Source organism: Anomaloglossus baeobatrachus, chromosome 4, assembly GCF_048569485.1.
Source record: "Anomaloglossus baeobatrachus isolate aAnoBae1 chromosome 4, aAnoBae1.hap1, whole genome shotgun sequence".
NCBI lineage: Eukaryota > Metazoa > Chordata > Amphibia > Anura > Aromobatidae > Anomaloglossus > Anomaloglossus baeobatrachus.
Window position 1 is genome coordinate 46,451,798 of NC_134356.1, and position 12,588 is coordinate 46,464,385.

At 46.0% G+C, this 12,588-nt stretch overlaps 1 protein-coding gene across 3 annotated transcripts in view; it reads right to left on the bottom strand.

Annotated features, from left to right (window-relative positions):
- CYFIP2 (cytoplasmic FMR1 interacting protein 2) overlaps positions 1-10,492 on the bottom strand; it is a 149,335-nt gene extending 138,843 nt beyond the window's left edge. The window contains exons 1-3 of one of the 3 annotated variants that reach the window (XM_075344298.1): positions 10,216-10,492; positions 5,803-5,862; positions 980-1,053 (exon numbers count right to left, since the gene is read on the bottom strand). The gene's annotated coding sequence lies outside the window, so the exon portion shown is untranslated. Of the gene's footprint in view, positions 1-979; positions 1,054-5,802; positions 6,052-10,215 lie in introns of all 3 variants that reach the window. The other 2 variants (XM_075344299.1, XM_075344300.1) reach the window with 2 other exon arrangements.
- Between the last annotated feature and the right edge of the window lie 2,096 nt (positions 10,493-12,588).

The following is a 12,588-nucleotide window of genomic DNA, read 5'->3' on the forward strand; positions in this document are numbered from 1 at the left end:
GGGAAAGAGAGGGAAAGAGACAGACAGGGTAAGAGACAGACAAAGACAGGTAAAGAGATAGACAAAGAGACAGACACAAGGGAAAGAGACAGACAGGGAAAGAGGGAAAGAGACACAGACAAAGAGAGGGAAAGAGACAGACAGGGAAAGTGACAGAGATAGACAGACAAGGAAAGAGATAGATAGAGACAGACAGGGAAAGAGATTGAGACAGACGGAGAAAGAGACAGAGACAGTCAGAGACAGACAGGGAAAGAGACAGACAAACAAAGAGATAGAGAGAGAGACAGAGAGATATATACAGAGGGGGAGACAGACATTATAATTACATTTCTATCTATTTGTTTTGGGGTTTTTGTGTGCAGAATACATATTTGTTAATACATTCTACTTTGTTAACAGCAGTTATTAACCCAGGCGAAGCCGGGTAGTACAGCTAGTTTTTATATTTGTCATACGAATGGTGCATATATTCCCATCACATGGTTATGGAAAGTGATAGTCCTGCCCTAAACCACCATTGTGGAAGGTTTACAGAAACTCCAGGCCATTTCAGCCTAAGACCTGCCCACACTTGTAGGGATTCTTTCAGAAAATAGAGAACAGTTTCGATAAATTTGAGACAATGTGTTTCACTGATAATAAGGACTGTTAATACCTTGACCATATCCTTGAAGGAGCAGCCATGACACCAGTATTATAAAAGGCTGACCAGATTATTTTATGGAAAATCTTACATAATACTCTTCTCTCAAGATCCCTCCAATATTACAGCTCACATCAGTCATTACTAAGCTTTGCTCCACTGCCGTAGTAGCAGGAATAGTGCCGCTGTGTGTGTGGGGCCTTGTCGGTGACAGGCATTATTTCATGTTACCATGGCGACGTTCTTAAAAGAAGGTTTTATAAGCTCACATGAAGCTTTCAGCGCGGATCTAATCTATGCAAAATAAGCAGCGATGAATATTGAAGACCTCACCTGAAGAAATGGGGTTGTAGAGAGGGGTTTATGAAACTTCACGTCTCTTCACGAGTGACGGATCATCGATTTTTCTGAACGACAGATGAGAGAAGAGTAGTCAGTGATTAGTCACAAAGAGGAAGGACATGTCAGCCACTAGTGTATGTCATCACATTACATTACTGGCTGCTAATACATATCGCCAGATGTCACGGGGGCAAAGCCAAACCAATGTAGTGTACCCATATCTATACCTAGATACCCTATCTATCTATCTACCTATCTACCTATCTATCCCTCTATCTATCTATCTATCTATCTATCTATCCCTCTATCTATCTATCCCTCTATCTATCTATCTATCTATCCCTTTATCTATCTATCTATCTACCTACCTATCTATCTATCTATCTATCTATCCCTCTATCATTTATCCATCCTTCTATCTATCTCTCTATCTATCCATCCATCCATCCACCTATTCAGCCATCCATCTATCTATCTCTCTATCTATCTATCTATCTATCTATCCCTCTATCATTTATCCATCCCTCTATCTCTCTATCTATCTATCTATCTATCCATCCATCCATCCACCCATTCAGCCATCCATCTATCTATCTATCTATCTATCCCTCTATCATTTATCCATCCCTCTATCTATCTCTCTATCTATCCATCCATCCATCCACCTATTCAGCCATCCATCTATCCCTCTATCTATCTATCTATCTATCTATCTATCCATCCATCTACCTACCTACCTACCTATACGTCCATCCATCTACCCATTTACCTATCTATCTCTATCTAATCTGTCTCTCTCTATCTTCTATCTATCTATCTACCCATCCATCCACCTATACAGCCATCCATCTATCTATCTCTCTATCCATCCATCCATCCATCCATCCATCCATCCATCCATCCATCTATCTATCTATCCCTCTATCTATCTATCTATCTATCTATCTATCCCTCTATCTATCTATCCCTCTATCTATCTATCTATCTATCCATCCATCCCTCTATCTACCTATCCCTCTATCTATCTATCTATCTATCCCTCTATCTATCTATCTATCCATCTATCTATCTACCCATCCATCTACCTACCTACCTATCTATACGTCCATCCATGTACCCATTTCCTATCTATCTCTATCTAATCTCTCTCTCTCTATCTATCCATCCATCCATCTCTCTACCTCTCTATTATCTATCATTTATCCATCCCTCTATCTATCCCTCTATCTATCTATCTATTCATCTATATACCTACCCATCCATCCATCTACCTACCTACCTATCTATACGTACATCCATCTACCCATTTACCTATCTATCTCTATTTAATCTGTCTCTCTCTATCTTCTATCTATCTATCTATCTATCTATATATCTATCTACCCATCCATCAATCCGCCTATTCAGCCATCCATCTATCTGTCTATCCTGCCATCCTTTTTTCCATCCATCTTTGCTATTTATCTGTATATATATATGAAATGTCTATTTATAAGTAAGCTTTTCGACCCTCTCTGTCTCCCAAACTGGCACCATAACACTTTACAAACCCATTCCTAAACTGTAAGAAAATGCGTGATGTGCTACCTAAATTTTTCCATCTTCTAAAAAAATAAACTTTTATTGCTCTACTAATTAGCGAGGACTAGTCCTGTCGAGCATCAATTCCCGGAAATAAACCTGGTCTCAGATCTCTAGAAGCTCCGGCATCATTGGACCAAGGATAATCTTGCACACCTTCTTGCGCACTTTCTTGCCTGCACATATACTGTGAAGTCGGGTGAATCCTCCCGGCTTCATCGGTGCTCTGTACATAAGTAAGGCCAGCATGAAACCCCAAAAGTCTTAAAATGCCGTAGCTTGTGGGGAAAATGTTGACCACATACCACCTGGGCATGATTACAAGATCTGACACTAGATAAGTCTAGGGGGAGCGACACTCCACAGGACTTGTCTTGGGTACTTAACATATTAAAAGTGGAGCATCAAAAGTTGTTTTTTGAAGATTCAAATATTTGAGTAGGACATCAGGTATATCATAATGTTGTGATGAATGAGGGACCTGGACCTTACTTATGGTGGCACCTTGAGGATTACAATGTATCCACATTCACCTTCACTATTCTGCGATGTTGCAGCGGCATACGACGACGATATTTGGCCAAAGGTCTTGTGTCTCGGCCAAATTCACCATAAGCGACAGTACCCCGGCTTTTCAGATCACTATATCTATGTGGTTCACTATCCCCAGATAACCCCTCTATCCGCAGGAGTGAAGAACCATAACCATAATCCATTTTTCACACAAATGCCCCCGGCCTCTAGCATGCTCCATGTGTTGCACAATTGGGCATATTAAAAAGATTAACCTCTTTTCGAGACTTTTTTTTTTTACTTAAATACATATATTTGTGGTTAAAATAATTTTTGCAGTTGGCCTTCATTAAAAATGTTGCATCGTTTGGCTTTTACAGACTCTGTTTTCCTGCACATACAATTCTGATGTGGTCTGTGGCCATATATCAGCTGAGAGTAGACAGGCAAAAGGTCTACAGACTTAAAGAGGACCAACCACTAGGACTTTCCTATATAAACTAAAGCCAGTGCTATACTGGCGCTATCATACTGATTCTATACATACCTTTAGTTGTGAGATCGGATGTATACTTTCTGAAATACAGGCAAGTAAAGTTTGTGAAATGCACTGTTATTTGATTGATAGCAGCTACAGAATATCTAATAGGTGGGTTGGGTTTTTCCTAGTTATTCCGGCTCCTGTCTGTCCTTCCTCCCACCCTCCTCCCCCTCTAATCACAGAGACAGGGAATAACTAGCAACACCCGACCCACCTATTAGACATTCTGTAGCTGCTATCAATCAAATAACAGTGAATTTCACAAACTTTACTTGCCTGTATTTCAGAAAGTATACATCCGATCTCACAACTAAAGGTATGTATAGAATCAGCATGATAGCGCCAGTATAGCCCTGGCTTTAGATTATATAGGAAAATCCTGGTGGTTTGTCCTCTTTAAGGCTGCTTTCACACATCAGTTTTTTTTCATCAGGCACGATCCGGCGAAAAAACAAATGCGACGGATCTGGCAAAAAACCTTCAGTTCCTTCAGTTTTTTGATGGATCCGTTGTGTTACTGATCATGCTAAGTTCAAAAAACCGTATCCGGCGGCCGGATACGTTTTTTTGCCACCTTGTGCTAGATCCGGCATCCATAGGCTTCCATTATAAAACATGCCGTACGGGGCCGAATCCGTCGCAATGCGGTTTTTTGCCGGAGACAAAAAACGTTCCTATCAGCGTTCCATCCGGCCGCCGCACAAACAAATTTTGCTGAAAGCCAGATGGAACGCAAGGCCATCAGGCACAATCCGGCGCTAATAGAAGTCTATGGGGCGAAAAAAGCATCCGGTGGCAACAGGCGCCGGATGTGTTTTTTCATGTTTTTGCTGGATTGTGCCTGATGGCAAAAACCTGATGTGTGAAAGCAGCCTGAGGCCGGTTTCACACATCCGGCTTTTAGTCGGTTTGAGGGATGCAGCGCACGCCAGTACAGTATGATACAGTACAGTGGCAGCGCCGCAACTTACGGGTCACATGCTCCGGTCACATGACAGCATGTGACCGGCACTTGTTGCGCTACCAGTGTACTGTATACACTGTACTGGCGTGCGCCGCATGCGTCAAAGCCGGATGTGTGACACCGGCCTAAGGGGTACTTTGCACGCTGCGACATAGCAGGCCGATGCTGCGATGCCGAGCGCGATAGTACCCGCCCCCGTCGCAGCAGCGATTTCCTTGTGATAGCTGCCGTAGCGAACATTATCGCTACGGCAGCTTCACATGGACTCACCTGTCCTGCGACCGTCGCTCTGGCCGGCGACCTGCCTCCTTGTTAAGGGGGCGGTTCGTGCGGCGTCATAGCGACGTCACACGCCAGGCGGCCAATCGGAGCGGAGATGAGTGGGATGTAAACATCCCGCCCATCTCCTTCCTTCTGCATATCCTACGGAAGCCGCGGTGACGCCGGTAGGAGATGTTCCTCGCTCCTACGGCTTCACACACAGCGATGTGTGCTGCCGCAGGAGCGAGGAACAACATTGGACTGTCGCGTCAGCGTAATCATGGATTACGCCGACGCTGCACCGATGATACGATTACGACGCTTTTGCACTCGTTAATCGTATCATCGAGCCTTTACACACTACGATGTCGCATGCGATGCCGGAAGTACGTCATTTTCAATTTGACCCCACCGACATCGCACCTGCGATGTCGTAGTGTGCAAAGCCCGCCTAAGACTGTCAGAACAAGCTCACTGATGGATTCTCAGTTAACTCCTTTTTCAGCCAGCAATAGACTTTGCAATACAGAGGCTATAAAAGGGAAAAGGTGCAAATGAAACCTAATAGCAAAAATGATTTTTAGCCCCAAATACATGCATTTAAAGGGGTTGTCCACTACTTTTACATTGATGGCTTATCCTTAGGATAGGTCATGAATGTCTGATCGGCCGGGGTCCACCACCCGGCATCCTCGCTGATCAGCTGCTTTCACTGGCAGCCGGAAATCGGAAATGCTCAGTTCTGGAGCTGCCCCGTCTTCTGATAGTGGCCGGGTACTGCACATCTGCCTGCCAAATCAATAGGAGGCAGATTCTGTCTATAGATCCCAATAGCAAAAATAACCAGATAATCACAGGATTGTCACAATATCAGCCATCACGACCGTTCTCCACATCAGACATGCATCGTGCACAGATCGCAATTGTACAACGCCACCCCACTTGTGTGATTACCTCTCTGGGTGTCGTGTAGAAACCCGGCTGCTGTGGGAGGATGTTGCTGGAGCTCAGATGCTGCGGATGTGAGATGGAAAGAGATCAGTCAGCCCCGCACAGCTAAGCCCGGCCCTTCCTGTGCGAGCACCTGCTGCACGGCCCGTCATATGCCACAATAATACCGAGCCCGGGCCCGCTGGGACAGAGCCAAGGGCTGGCATATACTGATGGCGGAGATACGGGCAAACAACAAAAGAGGATCCGGATCTACGCAAATAATAAAATTAGATAGAAATAAAAAAAATAAATTTGTGTCCAGATAAATAATAATAATAATATTTATTCACTTATATAGCGCCATTAATTCCACAGCACAAACACTACCCAAGGGCTCGGATCAGAAAACATCCAACGATAGATAAACACCGATGATGCACAAATAATATCCAGATTTTACCCAGAACCCAAGAATATAAATGAGGCCAAATAATGAGAGAACGATGTACGGGCATCAGATATAAGAAACCGGCATCGCAAATAGACGATGCCCAGAGAAAATTGTGCAAGAAATTGTGAATGCTAAGAAGACAATAAAATAAAATGCTACGTCTGATGATTGACACATGGCGTGGCGGAGCTCGGAAAACATGGCAGACTGGCACCAGACAACAAGGACCTAGCTAGACCAGATGATGAGTAAACCTTGCCCTAAAACACAGATGATAAAGAAGAGGAAACAGGTGGAAGGGTAGATTAGATAGATAGATAGATAGATAGATAGAGGGATAGATAGATAGATAGATAGATAGATAGAGGGATAGATACATAGATAGATAGATAGATAGATAGATAGATAGATAGATAGATAGATAGATAGATAGAGGGATAGATACATAGATAGATAGATAGATAGATAGATAGATAGATAGATAGATAGATAGATAGATAGAGAGATAGATAGATAGATAGATAGATAGAGAGATAGAGAGATAGATAGATAGATAGATAGATAGATAGATAGATAGATAGATAGATAGATAGATAGAGGGATAGATAGATGGATAGATAGATAGATAGATAGATAGATAGATAGATAGATAGATAGATAGATAGAGGGATAGATAGACAGATAGATAGATAGAGGGATAGATAGATAGATAGATAGAGGGATATATAGATAGAGGGATAGATAGATATATAGATAGATAGAGGGATAGATAGATAGATAGATAGATAGATAGAGGGATAGATAGATAGAGAGAGAGATAGATAGAGGGATAGATAGATAGATAGATAGATAGATAGATAGATAGATAGATAGATAGATAGATAGATAGATAGATAGAAGGATAGATAGATAGATAGATAGAGGGATAGATAGATAGATAGATAGATAGATAGATAGATAGAGGGATAGATAGATAGATAGATAGATAGATAGAGGGATAGATAGATAGATAGATAGATAGATAGATAGATAGATAGATAGAGGGATAGATAGATAGAGAGATAGATAGCTGGATAGAGGGATAGATAGATAGATAGATAGAGGGATAGATAGATAGAGAGAGAGATAGAGAGATAGATAGAGGATAGATAGAGGGATAGATAGATAGATAGAGGGATAGATAGATAGAGGGATAGATAGATAGAGGGATACATAGATAGATAGATAGATAGATAGATAGATAGATAGATAGATAGATAGATAGAGGGATAGATAGATAGATAGATAGATAGATAGATAGATAGATAGATAGATAGAGGGATAGATAGATAGATAGATAGATAGATAGAGGGATAGATGGATGGATGGATAGATAGAGGGATAGATAGATAGATAGAGGGATAGATAGATAGATAGATAGATAGAGGGATAGATAGATAGATAGAGGGATAGATAGATAGATAGATAGATAGATGGATAGATAGATAGAAAGATAGATGGATAGATAGATAGATAGATAGATAGATAGATAGAGGGATAGATAGATGGATAGATAGATAGATAGATAGAGGGATAGATACATAGATAGATAGATAGATAGATAGATAGATAGAGGGATAGATAGATAGATAGATAGATAGATAAATAGATAGATAGATAGATAGATAGATAGATAGATAGAGGGATAGATAGATGGATAGATAGATAGATAGATAGATAGATAGAGGGATAGATAGATGGATAGATAGATAGATAGATAGATAGATAGATAGATAGATAGATAGAGGGATAGATAGATAGATAGATAGATAGATAGATAGATAGATAGATAGATAGAGGGATAGATACATAGATAGATAGATAGATAGATAGATAGATAGATAGAGGGATAGATAGATAGATAGATAGATAGATAGATAGATAGATAGATAGAGGGATAGATAGATAGATAGATAGATAGATAGAGGGATAGATAGATAGAGAGATAGATAGATAGATAGATAGATAGATAGAGGGATGGATAGATAGATAGAGGGATAGATAGAGGGATAGATAGATAGAGGGATAGAGGATAGATAGATAGATAGATAGAGGGATAGATAGATAGATAGATAGATACAGGGCCGGAAAAATCGCGCTCGCAGGCCTACCAGCCGAAACCTCTGCTTCAGCTGAGTGTGCGGCCTCGGACGCACATCCAGCTGAAATGAATTGCGGTGCACAGACCCACCGGCTCCCTGCACTGCGATACATGCTGCCGGCCAAACAGAAGTCGCCAGCTTTCAACACCTCCCCGTGACTGAGGCAGCACATGGCAAAGGCATCTTGCGTTACCATAGCTGATGCCAATGAAAGCTGCCGGCCACTGCCGGCTGGCTATAGAGGGGGATGTCACGTGACATGGTAGCCGGGGAGGATGAGCACAGTATATACCAAGAGGAACCCAGGAGAGCAACATATATACCAGGAGTGGTACAGAATATACCAGGAGGGGGACACTATATACCAGGAGGGGCCCACGATCTGAACATATTTACCAGGAGGGGGACAGTATATACCAGGAGGGGCCCAGGAGAGGAACATATTTACCAGTAAGGGGACATATTTAGTAGGATGGGGGACATAGCAGGATGGGGGGCATATATACCAGGAGAGATAGTATATTACAAGAGAGAGACAGTATATACCAGGAGGGGCCCAGGAGAGGAACATATTTACCAGTAAGGGGACATATTTAGTAGGATGGGGGACATACCAGGATGGGGGGCATATATACCAGGATGGGGAAGATATATACCAGGATGGGGAACATATATACCAGGATGGGGGACATATATACCAGGAAGGAGACAAGAATGGGGGACATTAGAACAGTATTGGGGACATTACTACATAATGGGGGAGGGAGCAACTCGCATGTCTTTATAGGAGTTAGAACGCTAAATATATACATACATCTGACCAACATGGGGTGGGGGCCCCATGTCCAAAATTTGCATCGGGGCCCACTGAACTTGAGGGAGAGCAGAAAGGAAGGAAGCAAGCAAGGAAATATTTGTACCCAGAAAAAAAGGAGTCAGATTTAATCCAGACACCTGTGTGTGGAGCATATTTACTTATTAGGTACCCACAGGGCGGACATATCATTGGTGCAACCTGCCCCCAAAGGGTAAGGAGGCCATTTCTACCTCCAAAACAGATGAAATGGTGCATTAAGATAAGTTATTGGACTGCAAAGGGCCCGTATATTGTTCTTGCACAGGGGCCCTTTTCTGTCCGGGTCCACCAGTGGGTACAGAGGTGCCATGCCAGGCAGGGGTGCACAGAAAACCAAGCTGGACACAGCCACCGTCTCATGGCCACTGGTCTGTGCAGAGAGTGGGTGTAGCCCCCCTCCTGGTGCCTATATGCCCAATGATGGAAAGTTTCTAGGCAGGTGCAAACATATACCTGATAATCCCCGCAGTAGAGATCAGACACCGAGTAGCCACTCGCCTGGTGTCATTCTGAGCAAACACTCATATTTACAAATGAATAAATGATATTAGTAAAGAAATAAATACAAAATAAGCAATAAACCCCGGATACTTAGTAACCATTGACCTGGAGCACCTAGTCCTGATGATGAGCACACGCTGGACTGGCCCATAAGGAATAAGGCTCCTGATGCAGGTCAGATATTAGTCTGGGCTTCTAGGCCCAGAATGGGGCAAACACTGGCCTAGAATCAGCAAAATACTGAGTCACAGGCCTGACAGCCATGTTTTATAGCTACAGGCATCAAGGGGCCCACTGCAACCCAAACCCAGGGAGGAGGATCAGGGATGGAGCAAGCACTTGTCATTGTATCAGTGACCACATCAGGATGCTACATTGTGTCCTGTCTGCAGAGGAGCAGCATCCATGATAAAGGCACACAATGTGCACACAGTGGGAGGGCAGAGATCCGGTCACCATAATCCCCCCATGATGTCACCACTTACCAGGCTGAGCAGGGGCTCATGGTCCAGTGAGTGCTGCAGAGGAGGAGGAGGAGGAGGAGGAGGAGGAGGATGAGGATGCTGCAGGTGTCTGCTCCCGGTGTGGACCGAAGGTTCTGTTCTGCTCTATTCTGGGCTGATGTCTGCCACCATCCTCCGGCTCTGTGCTCCCAGCGTCTGTTCTCTCCTCCCCTCTCTCCCACCCCCTCACAAAGAGCTCAACATGGCTGCAGCAGCAGATGGGAAGTGCACCCACCACACAGCAGTCACCACCCAGCACCCACCTCACTACACCCACCACACAGCAGTCACCACCCAACACCCACCACACAGTACCAAACACACAGCACCCACCTCCCACCCACCCCCTCACAAAGAGCTCAACATGGCTGCAGCAGCAGATGGGAAGTGCTGTGCTCCTCTGCTGCCCCCCCACCCAGCACCCACCTCACTACACCCACCACACAGCAGTCACCACCCAGCACCCACCTCACTACACCCACCACACAGCAGTCACCACCCAGCACCCACCTCACTACACCCACCACACAGCAGTCACCACCCAGCACCCACCTCACTACACCCACCACACAGCAGTCACCACCCACACCCACCTCACTACACCCACCACACAGCAGTCACCACCCAGCACCCACCTCACTACACCCACCACACAGCAGTCACCACCCAGCACCCACCTCACTACACCCACCACACAGCAGTCACCACCCACACCCACCTCACTACACCCACCACACAGCAGTCACCACACAGCACCCACCACACAGCAGTCACCACCCAACACACAGCACCCAACACCCACCACACAGCAGTCACCACACAGCACCCACCTCACTACACCCACCACACAGCAGTCAGCACCCAACACCCACCACACGGCACCCAACACACAACATCAAACACCCAGCACCCACCTCACTACACCCACCACACAGCAGTCACCACACAGCACCCACCTCACTACACCCACCACACAGCAGTCAGCACCCAACACCCACCACACGGCACCCAACACACAACATCAAACACCCAGCACCCACCTCACTACACCCACCACACAGCAGTCACCACACAGCACCCACCTCACTACACCCACCACACAGCAGTCACCACCCAGCACCCACCTCACTACACCCACCACACAGCAGTCACCACCCAGCACCCACTTCACTACACCCACCACACAGCAGTCACCACCCAGCACCCACTTCACTACACCCACCACACAGCAGTCAGCACCCAACACCCACCACACGGCACCCAACACACAGCACCCACCTCACTACACCCACCACACAGCAGTCACCACCCAGCACCCACCTCACTACATCCACCATACAGCAGTCAGCACCCAACACACACCAAACACCCAGCACCCACCTCACAACACCCACCACACAGCAGTCACCACCCAGCACCCACCTCACTACACCCAGCACACAGCAGTCACCACCCAGCACCCACCTCACTACACGCACCACACAGCAGTCAGCACCCAACACCCACCACACAGCACCAAACACACAGCACCCACCTCACTACACCCACCACACAGCAGTCACCACCCAACACACAGTACCCAACACCCACCACACAGGAGTCAACACCCATCACAACACATAGCACCCACCACACAGCACCCACCAAACAGCAGTCAGCACCCACAACATGGCACCCACCACCCAACACACATCACCAAACACCCAGCACCCACGTCACTACACCCACCACACAGCAGTGAACACCCACCTCACTACTACCACCACACAGCAGTCAGCACCCAGCACCGACCTCACTACACCCACCACACAGCAGTCACCACACAGCACCCAGCACCCACCTCACTACACCCACCACACAGCACCCACCACTCAACACACAGCACCAAACACATAGCACCCAGCACCCACGTCACTACACCCACCACACAGCAGTCACCACCCAACACCCACCACACATCACCCAACACACAGCACCCACGTCACTACACCCACCACACAGCAGTCACCACCCAGCACCCACCTCACTACACCCACCACACAGCAGTCACCACCCAGCACCCACCTCACTACACCCACCACACAGCAGTCACCACCCAGCACCCACCTCACTACACCCACCACACAGCAGTCAACACCCAGCACCCACCTCACTACACCCACCACACAGCAGTCACCACCCAGCACCCACCTCAATACACCCACCACACGGCACCCAACACCCAGCACCCAGCACCCACCTCACTACACCCACCACACAGCAGTCACCACACAGCACCCACCTCACTACACCCACCACACAGCAGTCACCACCCAGCACCCACCTCACTACACCCACCACACAGCAGTCACCACC